At 41.9% G+C, this 27500-nt stretch overlaps 1 protein-coding gene across 1 annotated transcript in view; it reads left to right on the top strand.

Moving 5' to 3' along the window:
- The window catches only part of LOC122815930 (polyamine deacetylase HDAC10-like), a 752749-nt gene that overhangs the window by 440625 nt on the left and 284624 nt on the right, over positions 1-27500 (top strand). The gene's annotated exons all lie outside the window — the stretch shown is intronic.

Here is a 27500-nt window from a genome sequence, read left to right as displayed (position 1 = left end):
TGGCTGGGCACAAAGGCCCTTTTTCAGAGAAAGCCTGGGGAGAAAAGCCCCAGTACATGCAGTACAAACAAAATCTTTTAAGTTATACAATATCAGCAGTTTCAGGCAGAATGCAATTATAATAAATTTTACAATGTCGAGATAAACAAGATAGTAACTATGCATAGACTAGTAAGGCTTCTTCTACTAATTATGTTCTATACATATTTAGTTAAATATCTATGCAGTAGGATAGATGTCACAATATGGAGTACAGAAATAAATCAAAATTTTATTTAATTATGAGGTATAAATGAAATGAATAGTAAAAGAGTTCAAGCCATAGGTAGTAGGTGGGGTGGGTGAAGACAGAGTGATGGTTGATAACGGAGTAAAGGACAGCAGTGGTATAGTAGAACCGGAGGAAGAAAACAGAGATGTTACGGTTATCCCGAAGATGTACCACTGCAGAGTCAGGATGCTAAGATGTGTTTTCTTAGATGGGTTTTGAATGACTATTGATTTTTAAGAAGTTTGAGAGCATGTGGGAGGGCATTCCTGAGGGTAGCTACAGAGTTTGAGCATAAGGAGGCTCTCAATACATTCTGGGGTTTAGTGATGGAGAGGAGGAGTTTGTCTTTAGAGCAAACAGCTTTGGTAGGGTGGTAGTTTTGAAGCATGCCTTTAATGCCAGATACTTATCAGGGAAGTATATTACAGTATGACCTAGTAGTAGCTGACTGTATAGTTGGGGCAATGTGGGAGTTCTGTCCATGGTAGGGTGGTAGTGTTGAAGCATGCCTTTAATGTCAGATACTTATCAGGGTAGTATATTACAGTATGACCTAGTAGTAGCTGACTGTATAGTTGGGGCAATGTGGGAGTTCTGTCCATGGTAGGGTGGTAGTGTTGAAGCATGTCCTTTAGTACCGATACTTATCAGGGTAGTATATTACAGTATGAGCTAGCAATAGCTGACTGTATTGGGGGGGGGGTGAAGAGGGAGTTCAGTCCAATTTAGTTGTTTAAGGACAGAATAGTGAGTTCTAAAGGGGTGATTTGTAATAATTTGTAGCAAAGTGAGGTGTTTTATTGTAGCATTGTTCTGTCTTTGTTTGTGTGGATGTTTGTAGGTTAGTAAAGAGTGGGAGGCATACAGTAGGGTAGGTAGGAGGCAGGCTTTAGCTATAGTTTCTCCAGTTTTGTCTGTCAGGTAGGGTTTTACTCTATACAGCAGGCCAAGCTTTAGGTGTTGTTTTAATAACAGTTTGGGAACGTAGGTCAGATTTCATATTGTTATCAATTGTGACTCCTATGAGTATGTTGCTAGTAGCCTGTTCAATCAGGGTGTTATTTAATGAAGTGATGTTCACAAGAGTTTTGCTTTGGGAGAATATTTTAGGGGTGAAAAGTAGTAATTTCCTTTTTTGACAGTTAAGTAAGAGTTATGAGTTGTCCAGCCAGGATTCTGGGGGCATAAATGATTCTTGAGTAATTTCTTTATTTTTTTTATGTTAGAGGCTGTGCAGATGAGTCATCTGCATATTTTACAAGAGTGGCGTGCATGGAACCTTCTGGTACCCCTATAGTAGTGGGTAGAAATAATGAGTATTCTTACTACCATTTGCCTGCTTGGAATCTACCTGTTAGGTAGGTGTTGAACCAGGAGAGGGATGAGGGGAAGAGACCAAAGGGGGAGAGTTTTAATAATAGTTTGTGGTGAGAGACACTGTTGAATGCTTTGGACAGTTACAGCAATAAGGTCAATACCAGGTTTCTGGTAATTCTGCTCTTATTAATGGTATTGGCAAAGTGAAGTAGGGCAGTAGTGGTGGTATGATGGGAGAAAAGATTGTTTAACGTAAGCTATTGAAGTATTTGGGACAGGATACAATTTTCAAGTAATTTAGATAATGGTGCAGGATGGCTATTGGTCTGAAATTGGAGTAGTCAGCAGGGGGTCCTCTTTTATGAAGAGAAAGTATGTATGTCTGCCTTTTTCAAAATGGCTGGGACATGAGATTATAGAATGGATCTATTTATTGGTGTAGATATTGGATATGACATAGCTTCAGCGTCAATCTTTAGGAATTCAGGAGGAAGGCTGTCTGCAACAGAGCTTGTAGTTTTTAGTTTTGGGAGATATTTTCTTATGGTGGAGATGGGGATATGTTTCAGTGAGAAGTGGGCTTCCATGGGGCTGTGTGGTGGAGGTGCGTTGGTTTGATGGTGGGGTTGTCTTTCATAAGTGAGGCTACAGCTTGAAGGAAGTATTTGTAAAAGTTACTAGCAACTGTTTATGAACTGTCTTCTGAGGAGGGAGTGAGTTGTTAACTTTGGTCTGGATTTAGTAGATTTTGTACCAATGACCAACATGTTTTTGGATTATTTTGATGTGGTTGTTATAAGCTAAAGTAGTGGAGTTTTTTGTCAAGCTTTATACTGTGTTTGTTTTTATTGTTTATCTATCTGTAGTGTAGAGGTTTTTCCTGGGATTTGTGGGCGTGTTGTGCTTTCCAGGCCTTGTGTCTAAGCACCATTAGTTGCCTACTGTTTTAAGATAGTCGTGTTGCTGGATTAAATTTAACTCTTTTTTTCCTGATGGGATCATGTTTGTTCAGTGTATTGGTAACAATTTTATTAAATTTGAGGATGGCTTTGTCTAAAAGAAGACTGATATAAATGTACTTCTCATATTCAATTTCATGTAGTACAGCATTTAAATATGCACTTCTAAAGAAACAGGACAAATGCAGTTCTAGACAGAATGAAGTCTGGACAGCTGTCATGCACATTTAGAGCTGGAGCAGTAAAGCACAGGTAGCTTGGACATTGTACATGCACGTCACCTGTACACTAAGAAAAAGGGGTATTTTGCCCATCAGATCATTCCAGAAAGCTATTATCCCTGGGCAACATCATGCCCATGCAAAATTACTGTAAGAAAGGTTGTAGTGTATTGTTTTTCCTGAAAATAATTATTCTTTTTCAGGTTCCCCAAACAGCTGATGTTAAGGAAAAATTCAACTTTTCCTATTAAATGAGAACTCAGCAGTCATAATGGCCACATTAGTTTTTCTACATTAGTTGTGCCATAAAATGCAAATTTATAGTTCAGTCTCAAATACATCTGTAGATGTGGAAAACATACGGAATAGAAGCATTAGTCATTAACATGATAAACTGTAAAAACAGATCACAAATGTAATGCTAAGTGTGAAAACACAATATTTATAAAAAATCAATGAATAGGATTACGTGCTCAAAATTAGACAAAGCTGGTCAGGTTATCTAAAAAGAACACGAGTATGTATATTGTGGATGGATGTAGTTGCACCAGGTGGAAAGGTGGATAAGAAGTGGAAATGGGAAAAAGGAATACAAAAGAAGACCTCTCAGAGGGATGTGCAGCTAACGAAAAGAATGGATACATAAAAAGGAGAATGAACCGGAAAATAAAGAAGTAAAGAAGTCGCGATAGAATTAAGATTATGCAGGAAAAGGGAAACATTACAATTGCAGGTCTGTTGCTAATATTTTGGGACATCCTTCTGTTTCCTGGTAACCTTGATTCAGTATCCAACCTGGGAAATCAAAGGTTCAGCTGAGCTTCGAGAGCTTCAGTTGCGATAGACCTTGTGCCCGTATTCTGAGTAGAGGGTGTGGAACATTGTAGGCGGTTTCTACAAGAACAGGTGAGTGAGTGAGCACCTTAGCCACTGTAATACTATTGTAGAGCACTTTTAATGTATTACAGAAAGGGCAGGAGAAGTGATTACACGTAGATATCTTGAGGGGTTGCACACCATTGCATGCAACCTCTGTCTCAGTAAATGGGCTGAATTAATTTTCTTATAGTAGTACAGAGATTGTATGAGCTGGTTAACATATATCACCCTCTGTCCTTGACTTAGACTGACAACCAGCTAAAAGATGCCCATCAGAGGGTCCAAGCATAATAGCAGAAATTAAGATGATGTTTTTTTTCCAAAGAAAACTGCATGTAATGCCCACAGTCTGGATGAGGTGTGGACAAGTGATTTACTAAAAGGAATGTTTAAAGTAAAGTTAATCTGTAAGGAAACACTTTCATAATCACTTTGAGATGAGTAATGACTTCCTTCTTTATTGCATCATTTTACTCCATTGTCTACTAACCATCAAGCCACTCAGGGGCTGTTAATCTGGTAGTTATGAAGGTACTTTGTTCTCTCACCTACATCCTGGCAATGGAGGCATTTATTTATTTATGAACCTAACCCTCCACCCTTGGTGGTGATAGGTATATTCACATCCCCTGAAGGGCTGCCCATGCCTAGTCAATCTGCATATGCATGCCACCCCCCTGATGTGCCAACAGGGGCTACTATCACTGAATTGGATGGCCACACCAATAGCCTCCTAGCCAATTCTCCTACTGCATGACCTGCGTCCACTATCCAGTGGAGACCTGTCATTGGAACCATGGCATAAGCCACCTGAAAACGGCTGCCTCTCCTCACATGGTGGTTATTTCATCTTCATTACCTGTGCTGTCAAGTGCCTGAATTGCTAGTGAAGCTCAGGTCACCTGGGCTGTAGTCTGGGCTTTATGCTTCTATGCCACCAGCTTAGGCTGAGTAATGACTTAATATTAAGTGATCATTACATGGTCAAGTAGCTAATAAAGGACAAATTATTGGGATATGATATTAGTGAGATGCATATGGGGACAAATTCAATTAGTGAAAACTAGTGGCCTGGAAGATAACTGAAGCATGCTCAACTCTGACTTGTAGTGTGCAAGGTGTGCATGCAAAGTGGGAGTGGGTGGGGCTTGTTTAGATAACTGTTTTGTGGGGCACTAAGTATCTGTGGAAAAGAAGGAAACCTGCACAGGAAGGACCTCACAGGTGAATGATAGAACAATTGTGTCCACATCTATTAATAGTGTATAGTGTAAATGGCATCACCACAGAGCAGTGCCTTTTGTTTGTCACTAAACTGCACAGATAGGGCCTCACAGGTGAATGATAGAACAATTGTGTCCACATCTATTAATAGTGTATAGTGTAAATGGCATCACCACAGAGCAGTGCCTTTTGTTTGTCACTAAACTGCACAGATAGGGCCTCACAGGTGAATGATAGAACAATTGTGTCCACATCTATTAATAGTGTATAGTGTAAATGGCATCACCACAGAGCAGTGCCTTTTGTTTGTCACTGTAGTGTTGCATGCCTTTTTGTGTAATATGACAGAGTCTCTTAGGTATTTTGTGGGGATTGGTAAGTGGTGTAACAAGAAAAGAAGAAGGCCTAAGATAAGGTTTATGGATGTGGTGAGAGAGGACATGCAGGTGGTTGGTGCGACAGAGCAAGATGCAGAGGATGGGAAGAAATGGAAACAGATGATCCGCTGTGGCGACCCCTGATGGGAGCAGCTGAAAGAAGATGATGATGACGAGTAAGTGGTGTAATGTAGGACATCTGGTTGGATGGGCCAGGAAGAGAGGAGAGGAGTAATACCAACGAATGACAGATAATTAAGGGAAGACAGGAACAACACAAAGTAATAATAGAGAAAGCAGTTATTGCATACTAATATGTAAATAACATCACATTAATAGTACCTCACTATAAAATGGTCTTATTATTAATTTATTTGCATAAGCACTTTATTTACCTTTGACTTTACAATGTAGTTGGCTTCTTGTTTCAAAATGCATTGGTAAGATATGCATCTTTTAATGAAAGTGTCACTTAAAGTGCCATTTTAATGACAGCACTGACTATTAGGTTATCTTTGGTTCTACTCTGACATATTTGTTAGACCCTAAAAATATTCACAATGAACAGAAGTTATATATTAAGCTCCATCTCTTTGGGAGGTTTTATACTGCATGTATAATTGATACTCAAAATATACATTTTCTTCATATACAATGCACTGCACTGCTATTTAAACCATTTAGTCAGATGTTCTAAAGAGTTCTGGGAAGTTTCCCATTGCTGAAAGTGTTGAATTCCAGACAGCAGTGGTCTGCGTGTACGACCAGTATCGGTGTCATTAGTGACACCCTTCTGTGCTCAGCAGAAAGGCCTGGTATTGCTTTGTTCACCATGCCACCTATGGGCTCCAGCATGGTCCTGCAGTGACTTATATCTGGTCATTGGTTTCTCCAGTCCTTAGACTGGTGACAATTACTCCATCAGATATTTGAACACTAGAGTCAAAAAAGAAAAACACGACAAAACAAGACAACACAAAACAGAATTGTCTTGACTGCTGTTTTAACTACTTTTCTGTATATAAAAAAAAAAAAAACCTTTCCTGTAACTAGTGTAGTCCAGATTCAGATTTGCTGTATCCAGGACTGTATGTAAGCTTCTGAGCCCCCCAAGCTTTCTGTGTTGGAGGGAAGCCTTCTAGCCTATCAGTGGGAGTGGTAAGCACTAGGTAACCCATCTACCACATAAGGAGTGGTTCTGGCCCAGAAATTGTAGTTATTGGCCGTTTGGGCAGTTTTTCCATCTCTCCCAACTTTCTGATTTAAAAGCCCACATTTGCACTTATTTGCCCCCTTTCCTGTACCTAGTTTAGTCCAGATACAGATTCTTACTTTTAGCACTTGAATTTGCTTATTCGTGATCAGCACTTGTTCAAAACTTGTAAGCACTAAATAACCTACTAATTACTACAGCACTCAACCTTCCTCATTACCTAGAGGAAAACAGTTTTGATACTTACTTTCCTCACTTGCTTAGAGAAAAATAGCTCTTGTACTCACTTTCCTCGCTTATCTAGAGGAAAATAGTTTTTTTATTCAGGCATGTCCAAGGGTCAGCTCCCAGTGTTCTCTCCTGTCTATCTGATGAATCTGGGCATCTTAGGGCAATGTAGAAATTGCCTCGTACACAGACAACCCTCTCCTCCTACCACCCAACACTACAACCTGTGAGAGATGCACTTATCTAGTCAAACTGGAGGTAAAGCTCTCGCCAATCAAGACTGAATTTGACAGTCAAGAGGAGAAGGTAAACACTTGCACCACACCACACTCATCACATAGTCTCACTAAATCTACACCACCAAAATCCACAAATAGAAACACAAAAACATTTGTGGAGGCTCTCAATAATAATCTGCTCAAGCAACAGAGACCTCCAAAGCAGAAATGCAAGCAACCTCCACCCCCCAACACAACCCAAATGCCGCATAGCCCACAGACTCAGTGTGCCACTCAACCACAGCCATAGGCGACTCTATAGTCAGGCACACTGATGTCCTACTCACCAGGCTAAACAAGGAGAAGGTTACTGTCAGCTGCCTGTTGGGTGCCAGGATCCACCACATAACCCATGCACTCAGGTCACTCCACAGCAAGTACAAATATGACTCTGTCATTGTCCATGTTGGTGTGAATGACCTGAGACGTACCTCCCTGGACTACATGAAAAGAGACATGGAAGAGCTCTCCAATCTTGTAGCCCAGGCAGGTATGACCCTATCCCTGAGTAGCATCCTGCCATCACCCAGAATGATGTCGCAGTACAAGGACAAAATGATTGACTTCAACAATTGGCTAAGCTTCTGGTGCCATTCTAAAGGGATCCAGTATCTGTCTGCCTGGGATGACATGGTTGACAGACCACGATGGCCTGCACCTGTCACCCCTGGGATTCTGGATACTGGCTAAGGTTCTTGCCGCCTCTATAGTGCCTTTTTTAGGCAAGGTTCAAATGACAAATTTGCCACCATAACAGGAACAGGCAAGCAAAAACTGAGGGTGATGCTACTCAATGCCAGAAGCTTAAATCTCAAAATGCACTCACTCGAGGCACTCCTTAAAATGGAGAACATCAATATCTGTGCAGTGACTGAGACCTGGTTCATGGCTCCAGAGAGCACCCCTGCACTACCAGGCTATAACTCATACCACACTTTTCGGCCATGTAACCTGGACCGGAACACCAAAGGCAGAGGTGTATCCATATTCATTAAGGATGTCCACACCTCCAGGCTAGTTGCTCAGCATAATGCAGCCGAGGTTATCCAAGTGAAACTAACTCTGGGCAAAACTGCAATCCAAATTGTAGCTTGCTGCAGATCACCCACCATGCCCCAGGATTCCCACTCCTCTTTTCTTGATGTACTGGAAAATATTAGGGTTCAACCAAACACCCTAATAATGGGCGATTTCAACTACCCCACCATTAACTGGGAAAACTACTCATGTACCAACTCCTTCACTCAACTCTTTCTGGAATTCATAAAGTCCAATGCCCTGGATCAACTTATCCACACCCCCACCAGAGGCAACAATATCCTAGATCTAGTCATTACCAGTATGAGTGACCGGTGTTCCACACCTGAAGTCAATGCCTCATTGGTCCGATCAAACCATAAGCTAATTACCCTAGATATCCACATCCTGCCTCCACCCCCCATTAAGGAAACCATGGTAAAAAAAATTCTCCAAAGCCAACTTCATGCTTCTTAAGACAGAAGTGGTGAACTTCATGACACCCATGCAGATGGACAATACAGTTACGACTGCTGAATCCTACACAATTGCACTTTATAAGCACTTACACGAATGCATGGATCATGCTATCCCAAGCAGAACCAAGATGCTATCCTCCAAAAAAAGAAAGCCAATCTGGTGGTCCCACATCATAAACAAACTGTACAACAGAAGGAAGAAACTCTTGCAAAAGAGAGTAAAATCCCATGAGTGGAGGAGCTCCCTGGTCAGCCTCAGTAAGAAGCTGCGATCCCTGATAAAATCCTCCAAAGCTAGTTATGAAAACAAAATCACCACTAATTCTAAAGACAACCACAAAGCATTCTATAGCTATGTCAAGAATCTCAAAGGCAACACTCAGATCTGCTCTGAGTTGCAGCACAATGGCACTAAATATACAGACCCAACTGATATTGCCAACATCCTGGCAGATAGGTTCAGTGCTAACTTTACCCCCCTCTCACCCCCTAAAGATCCCATCTCTATACCGGAAGAATGCAAAGTTCCTGTAATCACGGCTGCACAGGTAAAAACCACACTCTCCAAAGCCAAGAACACAGCATCCATGGGACCAGACAACATCCCAGGCTGCGTTCTACACAAATTACAGAATGAACTGGCACCCCACCTAAGTACCATGTTCAATCATAGCCTCACCTCAGGCTTTGTGCCTGCTGAATGGTGCACAGCAACGGTTATTCCACTCCACAAGGGGAGAGCCACCACGGACCCCGGGAACTACCGCCCCAATAGCCTGATGAGCCTGGTCTGCAAGGCCATGGAACGTATCATCATGGAACTTATAAATAAAGACATTGGTAATCTCCAAACTCTGGACCCCACCCAGTTCGGGTTTGTAAAAGGCAGATCATGTCTCCTCAACCTGATAGACTTCTTTGAAGCAGTCACCAAAGCTGTAGACAAGGGTAAGGTGGTTCACACAGCCTATCTAGATCTTGCCAAGGCTTTTGACACCATCACCCACTCTGGAATTATAGATAAACTCACTAAATTAGGTACAAATCCCTATGTCACAAGATGGGCTGCCAACTGGCTCACTGACAGAACCCACACTGTGAAAGTAGCAGACTCCAAATCCGACTTCAGACCAGTGACAAGTGGAGTACCACAGGGTTCAGTTCTGGGTCCTCTCTTGTTTGGTATCTACTTCTGTGAAGTACAGGCTAACACAGAAGGTCTTTGGCTAATGAAGTTTGCAGATGACTGCAAACTAGGAGCCATAATCAAAACTCCTAACGATGTGGACATCCTACAAAAGGGCCTCACTGAGACAGATGCCTGGTGTAAAATCCATGGCCTCAAGCTCAATGCCAAAAAGTTCATTGTCATCCCCTTTGGTAAAAACTCTGTACCCATGAACTACAACATAGGTGGTAGTATACTTAACACTGAAAGTTTGATAAGAGACCTTGGGACACAGGTGGACAGTAGTCTCTCCTTTGATAATCTCATCGCCACAGTAGTCAGGAAATCCTTCTATGTGGCACACCTCATCACAAAAGGTTTCTCATCCAGAAAAAAGAGGTCATTTTTCCCCTCTACTCATCACTCATTAGACCCATTATAGAGTACAATGCCCCTTTTGGTATGTACCTCACAAGACATCTACAACAACTGGAAAGGCCGCAGAAATACCTCACAAAGAGGATTACCGGCCTCAAACAGATGCCCTACACAGACCGTCTCAAAAAACTCCAGCTTTACTCCGTCGCATATCGCCTACTCAGAGGTGATCTCTGCCTAACATACAAAGCTATGTCAAACCCAGAGCTGTTGGACATGCTCCACTTAAAGAAATCCCAATCCCTCCGAGCTACACGCTCTAGGGACCTAAACCTTGTCACCACAATAAACAGAACATGCCGGAGGGATAGATTCCTGTCCCAGAGACTTCCCATACTCTGGAATAAACTACCTATATATATCAAACAAAGCTCCTCATTAGCACTCTTCAAGAAAAATCTTGATGATTGGATGGAAAATAGGACATTCACCCCGGGGATCACCTCTGTGGCTCTGCTTGACAGTGGCACAGGAAAATAATTTTCTTGGGTGGCAAAAGTCAGGGTACCTTTTGGGCTGGGCTTGTATAGGCCCCAGGGTCGATAGCCTAGTACCTACCTATGAACCTAAAATAGTATTTGCATTTAGCGTCCTGTGCAGCTGCCATTTCTACAATATTTGTTATGTGAACTATGGCATCTCTAACATCAAAACGCATGTCTTTCATTGTGTATTGTGCACCCTTAATAACAGCAAGAATCAGTCAGCAGTTACTTTTTTGCAGTGTGGGACCTGTGAATCCAGCATCACAATGGGCTTGTGAGAAGAACAGTATAGTGCAGGTATTAGATGCCAGGCAGAAACAGAAGGCTTTTGTTCCAAACATCTATTTAGCTAGAGTCAATAAAAACAAGGTTGTATACAATTTGCAAATATTTTTTTTGGTTACAGTGAAATATGACACAACTGCAATATTTATATCCATTGTGCACTACAGGTCTGTATTTTGCTTTACACTGAAGTCAGGAGAGCACTGGATGAAGTTTGCTACCTCAGGTGGAGAGGCAGCCACATCCCAGCTTGGTAGCAACCTTTGATATTAAGCAGACAAACCGATTTTAATTTCTTACATTGCTGTGTAGTCTGTCATTTGGGTTTCACCAGAGAGGATTGAAGGGCCTCGCTTGTGTCAGTCAAAGTAAAGTTTACACCCAGCTGGCACTTTATTGACAAGGACAGACCATAGGAGATACACAATTATTTTTCCCAACGCTCTTCCCTGTGCTCCCTAGGAGTTCCTTTCCACTTTGCAGATACAGAAGTGTTTTTTCAGATGATATACATGCTTAACATAAACTTGTCTTAGATTTCAAGAAGCCTTTACTCACAAAGTGACAGCACTTATCCGGCTGTTTTATTCTTATCATTATGGTATATTTTTGTACTTTAACTTCTTTACATATTTTACTAGCTATGGAAATTTAATATCACTTAGTTACTCTTGAATAAAGCAAAAATGTATCCAGGAGAAAACAACCCCTTGGATTACTTTGCCAGATTCTAAGGTGCCAGAAGATTTTTCTTTGTTATCCTTTCAGCACTTTGCTTCTTTGTTTGATTTGTTCACTTGTGCTGGAGCCGGGCAATAATTGTTTAACCCTTTAGGCACTAGAACTAAATTCTCAGTTCTTTTTATTATTTTTTTTTACCTTCCCTGATTTTTACTGAAGAGAAAAAGACTGAGTTGGTAATAGTTGACCGAAAATTTCCTGCTGCACCACTGTCTGTGGAAAAAGGCAGTTGAGCCCCATGGAAGTAGCTGGTAAAAGATATATATTTGGAAGGTGTTGGACTCAGATGCCATTTCAGTGGTAGGATGAAGTGGCCACTGAAACTGCGAGAGTGTGAATTGGTAGCATTAGTATGTGTTTGTGGTATTTAAACATTTTGTCCATTTGCTATATGACTTTGGCCTTCATGAATACACAACTTTTTTAGCTACTGAATCTGGAACCAACAAGATAATTCTTCCTTTGCAAGTTAATTCTCACTTTCTTCTTCTTTATGATTAACGGAGTCATTTGATCGTCATGTAAATGGAAACTGGTGCATCAATACCTCCACGCTGCAGAAGCTGGTTCTATACTTATAATCAGAAAGTTAAGGCAGCATTAGCTAAGAAACTGAAATGCTGTAAATGCTGTTCTACTTTGAAAAACACTGTACAAAGGAACATTATAACTGTGAAATGAACTCAAGGAAGGTTGTTGTGAATAAACTGGGATTTTGTTTATGTTACTTCCCATATTTTGTTCCAAGAAATTCTCTTTCTTTGACCATGTAAATAAACCTCATCTCGTCTTAGATCTGAGAAAACTATTGCCACACACTGTCTTTATTACTGTACACACCACAGAATGCTAATATATGTGTGCATGTATGCAAAATATATGTGTGTGTGTATAATACATTTCATTGGTCAAACTTTTTTTGTTGACTAGGACAAAATCTAGTATGTGTGATCATAAATCAGCTGATTGCACACATTGGCTTTTTAAATGTCTGCAAAAGCTCATGGTGCAAGGGGAATCAGGTAACTTCCCCTTTCCTCACTATATTGTGATCTCAGAATTGATATATATAATTAGCAGAATGTGGATGGTGCAGGGGGGGCCTTTCCTCCTTTAAAAATGTTTTACTATTTTTTTTTTCCTAATTGGCTGTAATAGAGCATTTGTGCTCAGTTATTTGCCATTCACTGGTTTGAGCTTTCGATATATGGCCATATATCCATATATCCATATATGCGCACACACACACACACACACATACATATATATATATATATATTTATACACTCATAAATAATTAAGTAAGCAAAGTATGGCCTTAAGAGTATGAAGAAAATATGCACTATGGCCAGATCCACAACACTGAATGAGTGTGTGTGTGTGTGTGTGTGTGTGTGTGTGTGTGTGTGTGTGTGTGTGTGTGTGTGTGTGTGTGTGTCTGTGTGTGTATATAAATAACTAAACTAAGTCTGGCCTTAATAACATATAGACAACAGGCACTGTTGTACTGTAGTCCTGAGCTATGAGCCACATCAACAACAACCAAATAAGCTCCACATTGAACAACCACAGAAATAGCGGGTCTATGTTATATGCTCAAGGAGACTTTTCTTCGAACATCTAATCATTGACACCTAAAGAGCAAACGCTCTAAAGTGTGAATGGCCACGTCCGCAAATTTTTTCCATGTGTAAGAATTCACGGGGCCATACACAAAAAAACACAAATTTCAAAACCCTAATCAAGTGGGGGGTTTTGCCCCCCACATCCCCTAACTAAAATATGCCAATTCTAGATTGGGGAAAAGGGCAATTCCCAATAATGGACAACTGAATTTTTTTCCTGAGGAAAACATTTGAGGACATGGCCATTTGCGCTTTAGAGCATTCGCTCTTTAGGTGTCAATCATTATATGTTCAAAGAAAAGTCTCTTCAATCATATAATATAGACCCAAAATAGCAGAGTTATAGGGCCTTTCCCAATCTCCCTAGGCCTTTTCCCATGGACATTTCCCCATGTCTCTAGGCCTTTACCCGTCTCACTTTGAATACAGTGCTTTATAGTGCTAAATTACTGTAATGTAACTAAACTATTGCATGGACATGCATGCACAGTAACTTCCAGAAGATGTTGTGTCTTTCGGCTTTTCCCGGTTAGGGGTCGCCACAGCAGAACTCCGGTCTGCTAATGATTGGTAGTTGATTTTTACGTGCCGAGTTACCAGCCCTGATGCACAACCTTCAACAAAGGTACGCCCATTCACGCATGTCTCCATGCAGAAGACGCTCTAGCTGAGAATCAAACCAGACAGCGTCTTACTGTGAGGCGACAACGCTACCGCAGCACCACCACCCCGGGTTACCACTAACTTCCAGAAGATAATAATAATATATTCTTGTGATATAGCCCTCTTCTGCTTTATGGTAGATTTATTAATCTCCAAACCAAGCCCGGCAAACTTCAGTTACTGTTCTATTCCTAAAAATAAACCAAGTACACTATGAGAACTAGTAGCAGTGTTAGCTGGGCAGTCTTGTTATTTAAGTAGATACCGACAGCTCCAACCACTGAGTAGTTACCCTTTATAGTCAATAAATAAATGAACAACCATAAGGTTTTAAAATTAAATTAATATAATTTGTTGCCAAATGTGACTAAATAATAAAGTCTGAGATAATTAAATTTAGACAAAGTGCAATATTGTACACAGGAATGTAAAAAGAAAAGGCTGCAACAGACAGCTTATAGGGAAACACTAAATAACAAGTTAAATATTATCTAACTTAAATATGTCTAAAATAATTACTAGTCCATCAATCACTGCCTAAATGGTTTAAAAATATACCAGCAAAGTAAAATAGAACTATGTTCAACCATGGAACAATATATAGACTGTAATTTCCCTAATGTATAACATCTGTAAAATTGAGATCTGTAAATAATGTATGTACTTGAAGAAAACTACTTAACAATAGTAATTGTCAGGTGCAAAGCTGTCTTAGTTGAAGCAGCAGTCAACCAGATATTGGTTTTACTATAATATGTAAACTCTCAAATGCTGGTCTATCTGCTCATAGTGTGCATTTAGTGTTATAGTATTTCTTATGGATTCAATATGTGGTGTTGCATCCTGATATATTATAGGTTCATAGGTAGGTACTAGGCTATTGGCACTAGGGCCTATACAAGCCTAGCCAAAAAGGTACCCTGGCTTTCGCCACCCAAGAAAATTATTTTCCAGTGCCCCTGTTGAGCAGAGCCACAAAGGTGATCCCCGGGGGTGAATGTGCTATTTCCCATCCAATCATCAAGATTTTTCTTGAAGCGTGCTAATGAGGAGCTTTGTTTGATATAGATAGGTAGTTTGTTCCAGAGTATGGGAAGTCTCTGGGACAGGAATCTATCCCTCCAGCATGTTCTCTTTATTGTGGTGACAAGGTTTAGGTCCCTAGAGCATGTAGCTCGGAGGGATTGGGATTTCTTTAAATGGAGCATGTCCAACAGCTCTGGGTTTGACATAGCTTTGTATGTTAGGCAGAGATCGCCCCTGAGTAGGCGATATGTGATGGAGTAAAGCTGGAGTTTTTTGAGACGGTCTGCAGAGGGCATCTGTTTGAGGCCAGTAATCCTCTTTGTGAGGTATTTCTGTGGTCTTTCCAGTTGTTGTAGATGTCTTGTGAGGTACATACCAAAAGGGGCATTGTACTCTATTACGGGTCTAATGAGTGATGAGTAAAGGGGAACAATGGCCTGTTTTTTCCTGGATGAGAAACCTTTTGTGATGAGGTGTGCCATGTAGAAGGATTTCCTGACTACTGTGGCAATGTGATTATAAAAGGAGAGACTACTGTCCACCTGTGTCCCAAGGTCTTTTATCACACTTTTGGTGTTAAGTAGACTACCGCCTATGTGGTAATTCATGTGTACAGAGTTTTTACCAAAGGGGATGACAATGCAATTTTTGGCATTGAACTTGAGGCCATCGCTTTGACACCAGACATCTGTCTCAGTGAGACCCTTTTGTAGGATTTCCACATCGTTAGGAGTTTCAATTATGGCTCCTAGTTTGCAGTCATCTGTGAACTTCATTAGCCAAAGACCTTCTGTGTTACCCTGTACTTCAGAAAAGTAGATACCAAACAGGAGAGGACCCAGGACAGAACCCTTTGGTACTCCACTTGTCACTAGTCTGAAGTTTTATTTGGAGTCTGCTACTTTCACAGTGTGGGTTCTGTCAGTGAGATAGTTGGCAACCCATCTTGTGAAATAGGGATTTATACCTAGTTTAGTGAGTTTATCTATAACTCCAGAGTGGGGGATGGTGTCAAAAGCCTTGATGAGATCTAGATAAGCTGTGTGAACCACCTTACCCTCGTCTACAGCTTTGGTGACTGCTTCAAAGAAGTCAATCAGGTTTAGGAGACACAGTCTGCCTTTTACAAACCCGAACTGGGTGGGGTCCAGAGTTTGGAGATTACCAATGTCTTTGTTTATAAGTTCCATGAAGCTACGTTCCATGGCCTTGCAGACCAAGTTCATTAGGCTAATGAGGCGATAGTTCCCAGGGTCCGTGGCGGTTCCCCCTTTGTGGAGTGGGATAACTGTCACTGTGCGCCATTCAGTGGGCACAAAGCCTGAGGTGTGGCTATGATTGAACATGGTGCTTAGGTTGGGTGCCAGTTCATTCTGTAGTTCATGTAGAATGCGGCCTGAGATGCTGTCAGGTCCCATGGATGCTGTGTTCTTGGCTTTGGAGAGTGTAGTTTTTACCTGTGCAGCTGTGATTACAGGAACGTTGCATTCTTCCGGTATAGAGATGGGCCCTTTAGGGGATGAGAGGGGGGTAAAGTTAGCACTGTACCTATCTGCCAGGATGTTGGCAATATCAGTTGGTTCTTTATATTTAATGCCATTGTGCTGTAACTCAGAGCAGATCTGAGTGTTGCCTTTGAGATTCTTGACATAGCTATAGAATGCTTTGTGGTTGTCTTTAGAATCAGTGGCAATTTTGTTTTCATAACTAGCTTTGGAGGATTTTAAGAGGGATCTCAGCTTCCTATTGAGGGTGACCAGGGAGTTCTTCCAGTCATGGGATTTTACTCTTTTTTGCAACAGTTTCTTTCTTCTGTTGTAGAGTTTGTTTATGGCAGGGGACCACCAGATTGGCTTCCTTTTTTTGGAGGATAGCATCTTGGTTCTGTTAGGGATAGCATGATCCATGCACTTGTGTAAGTGCTTATAAAGCGCATTTGTGTAGGATTCAGCAGTTGAACCTCTATTGTCTGTCTGCATGGGTGTTGTGAAGTTTGCCACTTCTGTCTTAAGAAGCGTGAAGTTAGCTTTGGAGAAATCTTTTATGGTGGTTTCTCTAATGGAGGTTGGGGTGGGATATGGATGTCTAGGCTGATAAGCTTGTGGTCAGATCTGACCAACGAGGAATTGACCTCTGGTGTGGAACACTGGTCACCCATGTTGGTAATGACCAGGTCTAGGATATTGCTGCCCCTGGTGGGGGTGTGGATAAGTTGATCCAAGGCATTGGAATTTATGAATTCCAGAAAACGTTGAGCAAAAGAGCTGGTACATGAATAGTTTTCCCAGTTAATGGTGGAGTAGTTGAAATCACCCATTATTAGGGTGTTGGGTTGTACCCTAATATTTTCCAGTGTATCAAGAAATGAGGAGTGGGAATCCTGGGGCATGGTGGGGGATCTGTAACAAGTTACAATTTGGATTGCAGTCTTGCCCAGAGTTAGTTGCACTTGGATAATCTCGGATGCATTATGCCGAGCAACTAGCTTGGAGGTGTGGATATACTTAATGAATATGGGCACGCCTCCACCTTTAGTGTTTCGGTCCAGGTTAGGTGGCTGAAAGCTGTGGTATGAATTATAGCCTGGTAATGCAGGGGTGCTCTCTGGAGCCTTGAAGCAGGTCTCTGTCACTGCTCAGATGTCGATGTTCTCCATTTTAAGGAGTGCCTCGAGTGAGTGCATTTTGAGGTTTAGACTTCTAGCAATGAGTAGCATTACCTTCAGATTTTGCTTGCTTGTACCTGTTACAGTGGTGAATTTGTCATTTGAACCTTGCCTAAAAAAGGCACTATAGGGGTGGCAAGAGCCTTAGCCAGTATCCGGAATCCCAAGGGCAACAGGTGCAGGCCATCTCTGGCAAAGTATCATGATTTGTCGATCATGTCATCCCAGGCAGACAGATACTGGATCCCCTTAAAATGACACCAGAAGCTTAGCCAATTGTTGAAGTCAATAATTTTGTCCTTGTATTGTGTTATCATTCTGGGTGATGGCAGGATGCTACTCAGGGGTAGGGTCATACCTGCCTGGGCTACAGGATTAGTCAGCTTCTTCATGTCTCTTTTCATGTAGTCCAGGGAGGTACGTCTCAGGTCATTCACACCAATATGGACAATGACAGAGTCATATTTGTACTTGTTGTGGAGTTACCTGAGTGCATGCATTATTTGGTGGATCCTGGCACTCAACAGGCAGCTGGCAGTAACTTTCTCCTTGTTTAGCCTGGTGAGTGGAACATCAGTGTGCCTAACTATAGAGTCACCTATGACTAGAGTGTTGGGTACGTTGTTATGCCTTATGGGCTGTGGTTGAGTGGCACACGGAGTTTGTGGGCTATGTGTCATTTGGGTTGTGTTGGGGGGGTGGATGTTGCATGCGTTTCTGCTTTGGAGGTCTCTGTTGCTTGAGCAGATTTTTATTGAGAGCCTCCATGAATGTAGGTGTGTGTTTTGTGTTGCTATGTGTGTGTTTTGGTGGTGTAGGTTTTGAGGGACTATGTGATGAGTGTGGTGTGGTGCAAGTGTTTACCTTCTCCTCTTGACTCTCTGGTCCAGTCTTGGGTGAAGAGAGTTTTGCTTCCAGTTTGGCTATAAAAGGGCATCTCTCACAGGTTGTAGTGCTGGATGGTAGGAGGAGAGGGTTGTCTGTATACATGAGGCAGTTGTTGCATTGCCCCAAGATGCCCAGATTCATTAGGTAGACAGAAGAAAACACCGGGAGCTGACCCTTATTTATTTGCTACTTGTTTATATCCTATATTTGGAGCTTTCCTCCTTGAGCTTCTGTATCACAGCAAACAAATCAAATAAATAAATACAAAATAAATAAAATCTTGTAGGGAAGCAAAAGGCCATAAACCACATTGAAGGCACTGCAAATACTATTTCCAAAATGACCTGAGTCTTCATAGCAAGACGTTGGCCATCACAGCAAAAAAATCATGTCACCTGACCTTTGGAGTGGTCTTTCAGGATGGACATATATAGTTAGTATACAAACAACCTGCAGAATCTCCCTTTAAAAAAAATTCTGGCCCTTTCTTTACTTCTCTCAAATTCTGTTGCAATCTTATAGCAAAATGATTTTGTTTAGTTTTTTATCTTCTGTGGAAAAAAAAACAGTTGCAGATTAATTTTTTGCAAATTTTGTACATTTCACAGTTTTGTTGCATTTTCCCTAAAACAGTTGCAAGTTTATGTAGAATCCAGTAAAGCCTTTGGATTTCCTAAATTTACATGAACCTGTAATTTGTGTTTCTTTATGGCAGGTGGCATGCATGAGTAGCTTAAGTGTAAGGTTTGGCTTTTATTTGCTAATGTTCACATTTATTTATTTATTACATTTCTAAACTGGGTAAGTGAACCAGTCAGTAGACCATCTTCAGCTACAACCTGGGCCATGAAGGCAGAGACAATAAAAACAGTCATAACAAAAAAGCTAGTTGAATTTGGAACAAAACATAAGCAATCATAACAAAAACACCAGCTGAATTTTCAATAAAACATAAGCATTTAGCCAATATACATGTATTTTAGTTGTATAAATAATGAACTAATACAGTTAAAGGACAGCACTGTGGACATTGAAATATTGCATACAAAGTACATTTCCTAGGTGAATATAGGGTCTACTTTAGAGTGCCGAAAACTTAAAATCTCGAGTACTCACATGAGTGAAAATGCAGATATTCGATATTCATTTTTTTGGATCGCAGTACAGTGGAGATAAGGATATTTACCCTTTCCTCACTGTAGTGTGATCTCAGAGTTGGAATATATATTTAGCGGGGGGTGTCCACAACAGCGATTTTGAGTACCTGCATATTCGCTCATGTGAGTGCTCGAGATTTTAACTTTTCAGCTATATAATATAGACCCTGAATATTAGGTTATCTTCCTTGCAGGACCATTTTTAGCTTAGCCAATAAGTCAATGTCAGAATCAAACCCTGTACCTTGTGTTTGAGAGATGAAAACATTAACCATTATGCCAAACCCATTGCTAAAAAGCTCTGAATGAATCAAGACAATGTCAGCTACAGCGTGCAACAAAGAATAGTATTAGCTGTATTCAGTATCATTCATGGTTGCCGCTGTGTACAGACCTGAAGCACAACAGTGTATATAACTTAGCTAGGATCTGTAAAAGTACTAGTAAAGTAAATACCTGTATTCTCCTTCAGCAAATAATCTCTTACTTTTGACCTGAACTAAACTACATTGTTTATTTGCCTGATATCTGAGATACTATTCCTGCAGGCTGGTGGTGCTAAAAACTCTATGGGCCAGATTCACGAAGCCTCCGTGTAAGAGTTATAACTCTTACACGGAGGCTGCAGTTAAACGGTGTGATGTCAGCATGTCATGCATATGCATGAGGTGCATGAGGCATGCTGAATCACACTGTAACTCTTACACGGTCCGTGTAAGAGAGTAGGGGGCGTGTCCGTAGGCTAAGCCCTGCATGCGGACCCGCCCCCGGAAGTGTAGAATGGCTGAAAGTAAACAGCCACGAGAGAGGCCATGGAAATGTAAATAAACACACTACACAACACATTCCCCCACAGACCATCAGTGTACAAAGTGAACAGAGGCTATAAAATGAAAATAAAAACTGTTTTTTTTTTTTAAACCCCGTAAGTGAGTGCTACTGTGTGCGCTCGTGTGAGCGGGTGTGCTACTAGCGCAACTGCAGTTAGCAATCAGTGGAAAAGGATATGAGAACTAAATATGCAAAGTAAGCCAAGATGAAATAGCTTAGCGGTAGAGTTGCCGGCTTAAGAGTAGGCAGGCAGGGTTCGAGCCCACACAGCAACCTTTTTATTTTTATTTTATTTGCACTAAAAAAGCCCCTGATAGTATTGTACAAATGTAAAAGTACACCCTTTTGTAAAATGGAATGAAATGGAGCATATATATTGAAGTAACACAATAATAAAAATAATTAGAAATGTACTGATAGCTAAGCTGCTGTGAGTCAGAGTGCCCGTAGCTGCGTAGTGTTTAAAAAGCTGCAAACTGTATGCCCGTTGCTAAGCACCGGTTTAACAGGCTGAAACTGTTTGCAACTAGCTGTGCTTAGCTTAACATGTGTGTCACTAGCCAATTAAGGTTTATCCCAGCGCACACCGTTTGCGCGCCACTCCCACAAGCTAACTGGCAGTACGCATGCGTTAGCTCCGTGCAAACTAGCGCAGACCTGCTTTTAAGTGCTTAAAAGTGCTTATGGCATGTTTGATTGACAGGTCCTCAACTCATTTCTGTCAGGAAAATTAAAAATCAGTGGTCAGATTTGAACCCAGGATACCATGCACTAGAGTCAAGATACTAAACCACTAAGCCATGACAGCAATACCTAGAAATGCAGAAATAGCATATATATGGGATAAAATCCAGAATGGAGCATGATAAAGCATTTTCAGTGAAGTAGATACAATTCCAAAATGGCCAATCACAGAAATGTGCGGGAAAAGCGGTATATATAAGCCCCATAGGCGGGAATACACAGCATAACCGATTGTAGAACAGACCTGCAGTCAGCATGAGTGGAGTAGGTGAGGGACGTTGCTTTCGAGCACAGCGTTGGGGCGTTGAGGAGTCCAGATACATGGTCTGGCTCCTAGTCCACCATCATGAGGCCCAACTCATGCAGGGCCAGGTCTCATGGGGAGCATATAGGGCGGAGGCATGGGACCAGTTGGCTCATGATCTGACCAGTGCTACTGGCATTCCACGCACTGGTGAGCAGGTCCGTCACCACCATGCGGACCTGAAGCGGCGTAAGCAAGACCAGTTGACCCAATGGATCCAGGAGGCCCAGGATATGCCCAACGCCCCACTACTGAGTAAGTTACATTTTACTCATGTATGTAAGGATTTCAACTAGCTGATACCATGGAGATGTGTAGTGCAATATTACTTCCTTTGTATTACAGCTGCAGGTGTCCGCTCTGTGAACCGCGAGACGCATGACCATAGGTTGGCGCGGCTGCGCCACCATGCAGGTTAGTAACCCCACCTAGTACTTGTAAATAAATATTATAGTGTAGCATGTATCAGAACACTGCAGTGTATTGATTAAAAGTAAGATAATGTGCAAGCAAGAATTGAATGTCTGCAGGTATGGCTGCAACAAGTTCATCAGTATGCAAGTGTAACTGGAAATATAATTTATAGAAATAAATAGTGCTGTAATACAGATGTCCCACCATTAATTAAATATAGTATAACCTGCAGTAGTCTCCAGAGTACAGCTTCAGAATCTGAGGTAGTCACATGTGAGATTTATCCCCTGTTGAAATGCTGAATCATGACAGAAGTGAGGCTGTTGGAAAGTGTTTGAATCACCACAGGTCTAATATGTGAACAAAGCCTAGAAGTACCAACCTGAACTGTGAAGTTACACGATGTGTGAGACTGACAGAAAGGGTCATGTATGAATAAATAAAGTAGTAATAACCCCTGAATATATAAGCCTCAGTGTGTTTCTACAGAACTAGATGCATGTGTGAAGTACAAATTAACATCCCAAACTGATTTCAGTGTGCCTGAATCTGGAATGTCTAGGCCAAAATCTGTATATGGTGATAATAGTAAACAATTTGCAGATAGAATGAATGATTATCTGACAGACTAAACAGCCATAGTTGTCCCCTGTCCTGTCATCAAAGTGTAGCAGGATGATGTATCTGATCAAATTCAAAATAGGTAGGATAGTGATGTATTTGTAACAGGTGTAGCATGACAGTCAAATAAAAATCATTTTGAAACATCAGCCTCAACTTAATTGTGTACCTATTACAAATGTATATCAATGTGTAACTTATGAATGTGTCATCACTTTCTATCTCCACCCAACCCTATAATTCCATATAAAAACACCCATTAAATATTGGTATGTGAACATTTCATTAACCATGGACATTTGTCCGTTTCAAAAATATATGCATGTCTGTTCGTGCATGTGCCCTATTCATACCTGCAAATCTGATGGCCTGTTGCCATTAATCAACCCTGCATGTTGTTTGATTGTGTATTTCCGTTCAAATAATGCATGTGATATTGATATGCCCGTTGTTCAATGGTGTTAATATCTGGGTGCTTGTTTAATGGGAATACCAATGCATGCTGTTACAACTAATCTGAATGGAATAATATGCCACTAACCCAAACTAACATAACTACTCACAAACCTAGAACGCTTGGGAAGGCAGGTCCCAGCGGACCCACCTCTCCCACCTCAGCTGGCGACTGCACCTGGCACTAGTGCCCAGGCCGGACCCTCCTCCGGTGGCCCTGTGCCACCTTCGGGTGGAAGCGCTGCAGGGGATGGGGCCCATCCCCCCTCTGCAAGCGTGGCCGGAGGAGTTCGTCCACTCACCCTCCAAGGTGTCCGGTCTGTGGTGTGAAGGGAGATCCAAGACTCCGTTGTTGGGCCCCTACGCCAGCTCGAGGCTCGTGTGGCACAGCTAATGGCCCTGCCCATTGCCCCGCCTACACAGCCCCCAGTACAGCCCCGTCCTGGGCTGTGAAGGAACAGTGGCAACTGCCTATGGGTGGGGATATCAGTTCCACTGTTGCCATCTGTGGGCTCATACGTCTTGGATATCCCAACCTCCGTCCCCGTGAATTGTGTAACCCCCCCCCCACATGTGTCATACACCGCCCCTGTATGCGTCTTGTCTGTCTTGTCTGTTAACCTACCCAACCTACCTCCCCAGCTATACTGACTTCCTTCTCCTGACATACAACTCTCACCTGAAAAAAAAAAAAGGGCACTCTGTACCCACAAAAGAATTACGCCCCATACATAGCTGTCCATGTTGCATACATGTCCGCTTGACATTTAAACTGTTAATTACAATTGGCTTTACAACAAACATTAATGTTGTCCTGACACCTCTCTCAGGGGTGGAAGGTTTCAAATGTCCCACCAAAATACATAGAAATACACAGCTGTTGCTGCGAAAGACATGGGCAGCTATGGGCCTTACCTACATCCCTCCTGCACATCCCAAGCTTGTTTCCCTACTGTCTTACCCTCTTTGTGACCCCTTTTTCACCACTTTCCTGTCACCCCTTTTTCTTTTCTTTCAAAGAAAATAGCACGGGTGTGCGCGTGTGTTAGCGGAGCTCACCGCCAGTGCGTATGCGTGAGCTCCACGCAAACGAGCGCAGACCTGGTTATAAGTGCTTAAAAGTGCCTTTATGGCACTTTGATTGACAGGTCCTGTACTCATTTTGAAAACAAAAATAAATTCCCACTGCCAGTCTCGAACCTAGGTAACATTAGTCTGTATGACCTACCACTAAGCCATGACTGCCATACAAGAACATAGTGCTAAAATAAATATAACATGTAATAGTAGGAATCAATATAAAGGCAATATAGGAGGTGTACTACCCAAAGCATTTCAGGTAGAGTTTTAATGGCCGAATTACTGGATTCCCACACTAGTTCAGTGTTAACAGAAACAGCCCTGCTAATTGTCAGCTTGTACATAATAATGTAAGGTAATGTACATATATGAAGGTATGTATATGTACACATACATACATATAAATATACATTAATACATATGAAATATAGTTGTAGGTGTCAGTAAACATACAAACTCACTACAGGAAACATTGAAGATAAATGCAGCAGCCAGAATCTGCAACACAGCCTGACTCCTGTGAGACCTACTAACCCCTTAACTGCTGGAAGGTGCCTCCAGCACTTTGATTGATAGACCCTGTACTCAATTTGAAAGCAAAATACAAGCATACTAGTAGGCCCTACCACAAGACCATTGTAACACTAGTCTGTATGACCTACCAGCAAGACATGACTCTCATACAGGAATATAGTGCTAAATAAGTAGAACATGTAATAGTAGGAATGAAGATAAAGGCAATATAGGATGTGTACTACCCAAAGCATGTCAGGCAGACTTTCACTGTCCCAATTACCGGATTCCCATACTAGTGTGTGTTAACAGAAACAGCCCTGAAAATTGTTAGCTTGTACCCAATATTGTCAGCTAATGTACATATATGACAGTATGTATATGTACACATATGTATATATAGCAATACATAATAAATATAGTTGTGGGTGTCAGTATGCATACACACTCACTACAGGGAACAGGTGGGAGAAATGCAGCAACCTGAATTCACAACACAGCATGAAGCATGAGAGATGTACTAACCTTCACACTCACAGAACATTTTCCAACAGCATACCAGCATGGTCCACACCCTTACAATCTGAAAGGGCAACGCCTATCTCACATACCTTTTTATAGCACTGTCCTGACATCACAGTGAGACATGCAATCAGTACACAACTGGCTGTATGCAATTAGCCAATGCTGCCTTACAATTGGTGCAGAGGCCATCACATGGGCCTATGCAGATACCTACAAAAGCATTCAGTACCCACACTCCACACATGCAATACAATCATTGCACAAAACCTGAGAAAGAAAGAGAGACAGAAATAAGAAAATATACAGACTGACAGCAGCAAAACCAGCATCAGCAGCAGAAAACAGCAAGTAGCAAGCAGCACCACTGACACAGCAACAGCTGCCACAAACACAGGTAATGCAAAGTAGCAGGTTAATACTGTGTTTACTGTGACACCTCCAAATGTATCATAGTTCACTATCTATAGGTATGTCCATGAGATAGGTTGTGTGTACATAGTCCTGAAATATATACATATGTAATATTGCTGTACATGTTACCCATACTTAAATCTTCCATAGCTTAGAACACAAGGCCAGTTGTGCATATGATGCGGTAGTTACCAGGGTCAGTAGAGGTTACACCTCATTGGTGTGGGACCACTGTGTATGTATGGCACTGTTCAGGTACATATCCTGTAGTATGGCCAGGGATTAATATCAGTCTGTCATGTGGTGCTATGTCCTCCAGGGGTGAACGTAGTACACATCCAGGGATACCATTTCGTAACAGTGATGCTATGTGTTCTGCAATGTTAAGGGTGGCTCTCACCTGGACATGTGATAGGATAGGGAGGTTACAGTCATCTGGGATAACTAATATCACATGTGTAGGAGAATGGGGGGGGGGTACCTGCACCTAAACTGTCTGCCACAATGTTGCCAATATCTGTGCATTTGGTGAATGTGAAGCATCTTAACACTGCTGACCACAGATGCCTTGCCTTCATGTGAATCTGCCCTGTGCTGCAGTAGCCTCCTGCTATTGTTATACAATGTGCCTGTATCTGTAGTCCACTGGACAGGATTAATAAGTGGTGTGCAGATGTTCTGGGTTAGATATGTTTGTGCACAGTACATGCAGTATGTGGGATGTCTGTGGTAAGCATATGCAAAGGGGCCGGCAGTGTGTGTTGTGGCTTCCACTGGCCCAATGGGCTGCATGGATAGCATCACAGTCATAACTAGTGAATAACTGTGTAATTACATGCATACATAGCAAGGTAGTGCACTGTGCTTGTGGTGATGTTGGGATATGTATATCCAGGCTGAGTAATGTGTGTCCACATCACAGGGCTGGATGGCAACACACATCCAGTATGTAGGGATGAACACCCAGAGTGTGTCAGATGTGTCGCCTGTGCAGAAATATCTGGCCATTACCTGCACATCCCCCACAACACACACACATGCAACATATGGCAGAAGTACTATAGCAGTACACACATTTTCATAGGTTCATACTAGGCTATTTGCCCTAGGGCATTGATAAGCCTAGTAGAATGTGTTTGTCTTTCGCCACCCAATTACAAGTTATGCTGCTATGCCCTTGTCCGACGTTAGTAAACTGTGCCTCTGTCTAACAGTGACATAGAAGTGATACCTGGGGTACAACTATGATCTCCATCCACTCATCCAGATTCCTATGGAAGAGAGTCAATGAGGGACTCTGCCTAACCTGTAGTGTGAGCTCATTATAGAGTGAAGGGAGCCTCTTGGTTAGGAATATGCCCCTCCAGCATGTCCATGCATGTCAGTGCTGAGGTTCAGGTCTCCTGAGCATGTGGCTGTATTTGACTCTGATTGCCTGAGGTGCAGCATGTTCATTACTGCTGGGTAGGACATGGCTGTATATGGCACGCACAGATTGCCTCTGAACAGGCAGCATGCCACTGAGTCCAGCCGGATTTCCTTTACCTGGGCAGCATATGACATCTGTTTGAGCCATTGCATCCTCTTGATGAGGTACTGTTGTCCTGTACCAGTTGCTGTAGGTGTCTGGTTAGGTACATCCCAAAAGGTGCATTGTACGCAATTATAGGCCTGATGATGGATGAGTAAAGAGGCACAATGACCTCCCCTGCCATACATGTGAATCCCTCATGATTAGCTGGGCTATATAACATGTCTTTCAATCCACATTGGCCATGTGGTTGACAAATGACAGACTGCTACCATGTTTCTTCCCCAGGTCCCCAACTATATCTTCTGTACTCAATGGCCTAACACCTATGTTGTACTTTGCCACCAATGTGGAGGCGTGGGAATCTGCATTGAATATTGATACTCCCCCTCCCTTGTTCAAGTGTTGGGGCCGACAAGAATGGTAACAGCTATAACTTGGTAGTACTGGTGTGCTCCTGTGAAACCTG

Source organism: Protopterus annectens, chromosome 11.part0 (assembly GCF_019279795.1).
Source record: "Protopterus annectens isolate FY-2018-M chromosome 11.part0, PAN1.0, whole genome shotgun sequence".
NCBI classification, from domain to species: domain Eukaryota; kingdom Metazoa; phylum Chordata; order Ceratodontiformes; family Protopteridae; genus Protopterus; species Protopterus annectens.
The sequence above is the reverse complement of the archived record's forward strand: the minus strand, read 5'-3'. Positions and strand labels throughout refer to the sequence as shown.